We start from the raw sequence: 8,217 nt of genomic DNA on the forward strand, positions 1-8,217 counted from the left end.
TCCCCCCCTCCTCTGGGTTTCTTCCACTCCCGTGGTTCTGCCAGCAGCCTGTCCCCAGAGCCAGCTGGGGCCATGTGCCTCTCTGCTCACCTGGACACAGCACTGTGCCTCTATCGACTGTCCTATTTAGGAGCTGCTGAACTGACTGCAGAAACCGGGTCTGCATCTGCCCCCTCCAGAGGTGACCAGGCTTTGAGGTGGGGTGTGGGCAATAGTCCTCTGAATCTCTGGGCTTGCAGGAAGAAGCATGAGTTCTAAAGTCAAGAAAGACTTGCTCTTCACCCTGGATCTGTGCCGCCTTGACAAGTTGATGAACCTCCCTGAATCTCTGTTTCCTCATCTATAAAATGGGGGGAATAATGCCTCCCTATAGGGGTGTTGTGTGGATTAGCTGAGGTAATGGTTATAAAGCACCAGGCACTCGATAAATGTTAGCTGTTATCTGGCGCAACTGGATCCAGAAATTTTCTCTACAGTGTCCCTGGCAGGAGGTTGTCCTGCTCTGCCTGGAGAGCTGCCATGTCCTGAGGCAGCCCAGCCCCCATTTGCACAGTTCTGACTGTGAGAAAATCCTTACATCAGTCAGGAACTCTTTGAGTTGAAGTGACAGAAATTCAACTCAAATGGCTCACCAAAAAAGCGAATTATTGGCCCAAGAAATTGGGAAGGGCAGGAATGGAGGTGACCTCAAGGGCTCTAGAGATCCAAACAATGTTATCAGGACTTTCCTTCTCTCCCTCTGTAGCTCTTGGCTCTGTTTTTCCATGTGACTGGGGAGAAGGCAATCAACAACTCTCAGCATGTATCATCACATCTTAGTGAACCAGAAGAGAGCTTCTTTCTCCCAGTGACCACATATAAATTCCCAGGGGAGGATTAAGACAGGCCAGCCTTGGGTCACATGCCCATCCTGAGCCAATCACTGGGGGCAGGGCCATGGACAATCATGATTGGCCAGGCTTTGTCACATGACCAGAGGATGGGAGACAGTGTACTTTGAAGGTAGCCATGTTGGAACCACGCGGAGTGTGGGAGGGTAGGATCTGCAAAGGGAGGAATGCTGTTTCTGGAAGCCTGTGGAAAACCAGTGGATGTTCACTACTCTTCTTCCTTACATTGGGCCTGATTCTTTGTCCCTCTGACAGCCCTGAGTCCAGTGCCAGCCTTAGCTCTGTCCTCCTGGCCTGCACAAGACAAGGCTGTTCACTCTGCTGAGCCAGCCCCTCACAGATATGTAGGGTCACTATGGCCTCCCCAATCTTCTTTTCTCCAAGCAAAGTTGTTCTAGCTCCTCCATCTCTCTGAGTACAATGGATTTCCAACCCCCCTCCTCCTCCTGGGCAGAAGGCAACAATCTGGTAGAGGTCGGAATGGGGGCCAGACTTGAGAAGTAGCTTTTGGAATGCTGATGAAAATAACGGGGGCTTTAGTATCCCTTTGTGCTGGTCACTAACTTGATGTTTCCCTTAGCCACACAAGGGGAGTTGACTGGGGAGGAAGGACAAGGAAGGGGGAGAATGTGGGTGAGCAGAGGGAGGAGGGTGAAGAGGAGGAAGGAGAGGAGAGGGAAGAGTGGGAGGAGGAAGGGAAGCAGAGGAAGTAGAAGGAAAGGAGATGAGGAGGAGAATGGGGAGGAAGCTTCGGCTCTCTGGAAGCTCTCCGGATGGGAAACACAATCAACTGCTTTAAAAGGTACCCAGCTTATATGGCACAGACTGTAAGTGCAGAAGGAGCTCAAGTCTGGGGAGCTATCCCCCTGGCTAGTCAGGGGAGGCTTCCTGGAAGAGGGGGCCTTGAAGGAAGAAAGATTGCAAAGCCGAGCCTGGCCCTGGGAGCTTGCTGCAGGGAGTGCAGAACCACCTCTGATTGCCCAACTGGGGAGAAGGGGACAGGGGAAGGGGCTTCTGCTCTCATTCCCCCCTTCCCCGCCACCTGTTGTTCTCCCGTTCCCAAATGGGCTGCTCTGCAGAGGTCACCCCTAGGCTAATGAGAAATCTTCCTGAAGTTTAAAACCAATTAAGCCACAAACGGCTTCTGATTAGTTATTTCTCTTGATGTGAATTTTAATGAACAGTCTCCTCTCCCCTCCCTACCTCCCAAGCACCCTGGGGCTTAACCAGCTTTTGGTGTGCCCTGAAGAGACCTCAGGGGTGTCTGGAAAGGCTAGAGAGGAAGAGGAGAGGGGCTAGGATGGGGTCCAAACAGCTTTTCACAGCACAGCATGCTCCGCCAGTCAGCCTGCATTTCCCCTAATATTTCAGAGTTCCACTGTGTCTTCAGGCAGGGGCTGCTCTTGGAGGGCAAGGGGCGAGGGGTGGGAGCACAGAGAGACAGTGGAACAGAGAGACGGTGAAACACAGCCTTGAACCTCTGCGAGTGCACTCTAGTCAAAGAGACTGAGCATAACGCGTAGAAAGTTAGCCCATGACAAAAGTTAGAAATGCTCGGTGAAAGACGTGTGACTAGGTCGGGAATGCCAAGTTGCGGGGCCGCAGAGAGGTGGGCACAGGGCTGCAGGAGAGGGCAGAATGGTGCAGTGGGCAGAACTCTGTTCTCTGGGGTTGTGCTGAGCAGCTCTGAACAAGGGAGCCTCCCATTTTGGCTACTTATCCTTCCAGAAATGTAGAGATGTAGAGATGCTGGCGATTGCTTGGCCTTCCTCTGGGGACTCTTGTGACCCTCCCATGAGAAAACACAACAGAAAGTTTAGGGTAAGCCAAAAGGAGACTGGGGTAGGGTAGTGAGTATGCGGGAGATGGCAAGGCACTTCTTTACTGCCCTGAACCCTCAACAGGAGAACCACTAGGACAACAGCGGTTGGACCCTATTCACACCATCCCCATTTCACAGGCAGCAAACTGAGGCCAAAATATTCAGCTCTGTGTCCAGTATGGACAGGAGGGCCAGCTGCAGAGTCTCAGGGTGCAGCTCTCTCCATCCTAAAATGGGCGTCCTCTAGGACCTTCCCCTAGGACCTAAAGCCCCTGGGGGTAGCTGAGACCCAGAGGGGTACTCAGGAGCCTTGCTGAGCCTTGCTGTTCAGCCCTACACTCCTGACCACTCCTCCTAGCTGAGCAGAAAAGCTCTTTCTTAAAAGGCAAATAAAGTCCACGGTGTCTGCTGGAGGAAGGAAAGGGGGAAGCACCTCTTGCGAACTGCTGATAAAAGAAATAAAGATAGATTTTTCTGCAGATTCCTCTTCCTTGTCTCTCTTCTCTTCTCCCTACTCAGAGTACCTCTTTCCCCCTCTTCCTCTCCTCCCTGCCTCTCTCCCTCCCATCCTTTCTTTGCTTCCCAACCATGTTGGCTCCGAGGGACGTCTGGCTGAGGAGTTCCTGAGGGATCTGTCCAGGCCCTGGACTCCCAGGGAAAGCCCAGTGCATTTCACAGTGATTCCCTGAAATTCAGCCCTGCTGCCCAGGTCAGAAGAAAAGCATCATTTCTGGCTCAGGCATCTGAGTGATGACAAATTTAAAGAGGCCACCTCTAAGCCCGGCCCCTTTGGCTTCCATTTTGGGTACCAGGAGCCAGCCTGGCCCAGAAGATTGGCTTCTGACCAGGGCTCTGCAGCCCAGAACTGGGGCCAGCTGTTCCAGGCCTGAGATTCTCCTGCACTTGGCCCCATCTCACCATCAAGCACCTGGGCCCCTCTGGTTGGCTTCATTGCCCCAGCTTTCTGGAACACGCTGGCTGTGTCTTCCTCAAGCAGTGGTGATGGATGAGGGGATAGATTGATCAGGTCTCTTGGTGGCAAGGGACAGAACCCAGTTCATACTAACTTGTGCACAAAAAGGGACTTTGTTGGTATATGTGGTGGTGTCAGGTTGTCCCTTATGAGAAGCTGGCTGGGGTCAGGTATGGGAATATTGGCAAACACATCCCAACCAAAAGAAGTGTTGAACAGTCAATCTAGGGGGAGCAGGAATACCACTGGGCCTCAGGAACGTTTGAACTCAAGTCTCGAATGCGGCTAGGAATCTGCCTTCCACATTACGCCTCTATCCCTGTCTCTGCTTCCATCTGACTACAGATCAGCTTCCTACACCTCCTGAGCTTCTCCCCTAACACCTGTAGCTCCTGGAGAGAGATGGGCTCTTTATCTCAGTACCAGTTCAAAAAATCCCAGCAAAGAGGTCTGATTGGCTCAGCTTGGGTGCTCCTGCCCCTGGCGCTCTCAAGTATGGCCAGTGGACCAAATAACGAAATAGCAGCTCCCATGGGAACCCTACAGTGGACAGGGGGAAGGAGCAATTTACTAGGAGAAGGGGGGCCCTCCCCAGAAGCTGAGAGGGGGGATGGAGAGTAGGTATCTACTTCACCTGCTCTCTCACCAGGAGGACTATGGGATATATTTGCAGGTCCTGTTACAGAAGTTTTGTGAATATTACTCTCACCAGCTCTGGTTTGCTAGGGCCACAGACAAGCTGGATGTATTTCCTTCCCTCCTTCACACCTCCTAACTTGTCATCCTGACTCATGGACTGCTCTTACCTGTCACCCCAGATGTTGGCCCTGGTAACCCACACCTACCGTCTTGCCCTGGCATCCTCTCATCTTGGTCAGCTTTACTTAGCAGCTGGAATAAAGTCCAAAGACAGAAGCCTGGGATTTGAAGTTTGAATTAAGTGTCACCATTTACGACCTATTGGATCTTTTTTTTTTGGCTGCGCCACGTGGCTTGTGGAATCCTTGTTCCCCAACCAGGGATCAAATCCAGGCCCCCTGCAGCGGAAGCACAGAGTCCTAACCACTGGACTGCCAGGGAATTCCCTACCTATTGGATCTTAAACAGTTTCTATGAGGTCCTGATTCCTCACCTGTAAAATGAAGATGATAATAGTACCTAATCAATGGGGTTATGGTACAGGTTATAAGAGGTAGGAAATGTAAGCTCTGGGCACCTAGTGAGCACTCAATAAGTGGTAGCCTGAAAACAAGCCATGCCAAGGTGTAGAGTCTTCGCAGCTCCTTTTTCAAACAGCAAGACCACTGTATCTGAGCAGGAGCTATTTGTGGCAGGTGGGAAAGGCGGTGGGGATTGTCTTCCAGTCCCAGGCTCCCAAATGCAGGCTGAGGGAGGGAACCTCAATCCCCCTCCCCAGCTAAGTCCACACACGTCCCTTCAGGCCAACTTTGGGGAGCTCCCTGTTTGCTGGGAGAATGCCAAAGACAAGGTGAAAGTCCTCAGGCCTGCCACTGGCCTCAGAGAAGGGACTGATTCCCCAGAGTCTGTCCTGAGAGCAGAGTGGATCAGGGGAGAGGGACCATGCATGGGACCCTGGCCACATCTGTCCAGAGTAAGCTCCAGCTTCCAAATGTTTCAGGCCAGGGGGAAAACCCTGAACGCAGGGTCCCAAGGGGCCACGGTCTGCATCTGTGTTCAAATCAGCCTTGTGTATAAGCACAGAATGCCCCTTCTGAGGAGCTGGCCATGACCAGGTATGGGATATTGGCAAAACACATCCCAGTGCCTTGTTTGGGCCAGCATCCCTGAGCTCCCAGCTGGTAGGCATAGTAGTGATGGGTCGGGGGTGAGGTGCAACAAGGAGGATCAAAGACATGGGCACACACATGCACCCACACACTGCCAGCCCTGTGTGCAGAGGGAAACAGATGGCCAGGACCAGAAGCTCTACCTGAAGCCTCCCAGATGCCTTAATAATAGTAACTGAGCTGCACTTACAGAGCACTTAGCATGTGCCAGGCTCTGGGCTAACCTCTTTGCCTTCACGATTTCAGTGAATACTTTCCATGACCCCCAGATCTGGGCGTTAGTATCCCTGTTTTGCAGATGAGGGAATCGAAGCTCAAGGGTTAAGTAACTTGCCCAAGGTCATACAGAATGTGACAGAGCCAGCATTCAATCCCAGATATGTCTGATTTCAAAGCCCTGTTATCCTGCTGCCCACCTGGTACTTCAACAGACATAGTTTTCTGAAGGAGAGATCCAAAGGGGACGAAGGATTCTCCAGTCAAATGCACTGGTTCTTAGAGGGAGGCCTGGAGGGGACCAGCCTCAAAATCCCCCCGGGAAGTTGCTGAAAATGCAAGTTCTTGGGTCCCATCACCTCCCTCCATGCATCCCTTCCTCCAGGTATTGATTCAATGGGGTTGGGGGCCTGGGAATATGCATATTAGGAAGCTGCCTAACTCCCATGAAGATAACTTCGTTTCCCATTATAAAATAATAATACTGCTCGTTGTAAGAGCTCTGAATCCACGTGGGGCTCAGGACTCTGCCTTTTTAATACACTCTCCAGAAGAGACCTATGTTCGCTGAAGTCTGAAAACACTTGCTCAGGGGTTTGCACACGTGGCCTTCCTTAGGTCAGTCCCAGGGATCTGCACAAGGGACCCTGGGGACCCCACAGTCTGACGTTTGGGAGAAGGATGCTCCTTAGGCTCCGGTAGGCTCCGTGGACCCAGCATTAGAGGGAGGGCGGAGAGGGCAGTGTGCCCTACTCAGAGAGGGAAGCTCTACTGGGCTTTTCTGTCCACGGGGGGATGCAGCAACAGCTTCTGCAAGAGCCCATCCTCCCTCTGCTTCCCTGTCCAGGACCCTCTCCCTGGGAAGCCTGGGGCCACTCCTTGGGTCCCTGCTCGCTGAGCTCCTCCCACACCATTCTGCTAGACTCACAGAGCTTCTCTTCCAAGCACAGTCCTCCCCTGGGTAATTGGACCCTCAGGCCATTGGCATTTAAAGAAATGTTCTTGACCTTTTCAGCAGTTCCATAAAATCACAAAATAGAACTCTAAATATTACTGCAGACTCCTACTTGCCCAGACCCTGGCAAAGACTCGTTTTCCAGGCCAACTCAAAAATGAGAGAAAATAGCAAAATTGCTAGGAAAAAAGGGACTCTTCTCAAAATCTCCCTTTTGGTAATCGTCCCATTATGGACTGCTATTATCTGCATCAGAACTCTGTCCTCCACTACCACCGGCACCACCAACACATCCTCCCCACTATCACCACCCCTGACCACCCTTACTCTGTTCCCATCATCCCCTTAATTACATCATTCCATAAAATATGGAGGATTTATGCTCTTGAATCTCCACAGTGTGATAGGTCTGCTTGTGTTTTAGATATTTGATCCAGGACCTCTCCCCACGTCTCTTCTTCCTCCATTGGTATGGAATCAGATGAAACAATGGATAGGGAAGGACCAACTACTGGCTCTGGGGGGAGACACAAGACAGGACAGAACCTTGGGAGGAGAGAATGAATGTGTTAAAGACATTTTGAAAAAAAATCAAGAAAATTTGAAAATAGATTAGATATTGGATCAGGAACATCCCTTACATTTACACAGCTTGGGTTAAGAGCAGAAATTTAAATTATTTTTCTCATGTTTCAAAAAAACGTTTTGTCATCTAAAAAGGAGTCAGCAGACTCCAGTCTGCAGGTCAAATTCAGCTCTTGGCCTGTTTCTGTATGGCTGTTGAGCTAAAAATGGTTTTTACATTTTTAAATAACAGCTCTGTTGAGATATTCACATACCATAAAGTTCACCTTCTTAGAGTGTACAATTCAGTGGTTTTCATTATATTAACAGAATTATACAGCCATTACCACTATTTAATTCCAGAATATTTCATCATCCCCAGAAGAAATCTGTACCCTTTAGCAATCACTTCCCATCGCCCATCCCCACAATCCCCGACAACCAGTAATCTACTTTCTGTCTCTATGAATTTACTTATTCTTGACATTTCATATAAATGGAATTGCACAATATGTGAGCTGTTCTACCTGAATTCTCTTACTTAGCATAATGTTTTTAAGGTTCATCCATGCTGTAGCATGTGCCATACATATAGTGTGTATGAATAATATTCTATTGTATGGATATAGATGTGGTGTTTTCTGATATCACTTCTGATACCAAATGTGTGGAGTTTTTCTCTGACACCAAGTACATGTCATTTTCCCACACCAACAACAAACAATTCTCAGATACTAACTGCATGTCAACAGTTCAGTTCAATTCTGACGCTAACTATCTGAGTCAGCACAGACCTCAGAATTTAAGGACTCAGTCCCAGAAGACTGCCCCCATTTCAGATGCCAGCCACAAACTGAGTGCCCAGGGTACTAACACTTCTGCCTGTCTGACTACAAATTCAGGAGCTGTTACCCCTCAGTTTCAGTAATTCACCAGAACAACTCATGGAAGTCAGGAAAATGCTTTACTTATAATGACTGGCTTATTAT

This window comes from Balaenoptera physalus (assembly GCF_965194825.1).
Source record: "Balaenoptera physalus genome assembly, chromosome: 2".
NCBI classification, from domain to species: domain Eukaryota; kingdom Metazoa; phylum Chordata; class Mammalia; order Artiodactyla; family Balaenopteridae; genus Balaenoptera; species Balaenoptera physalus.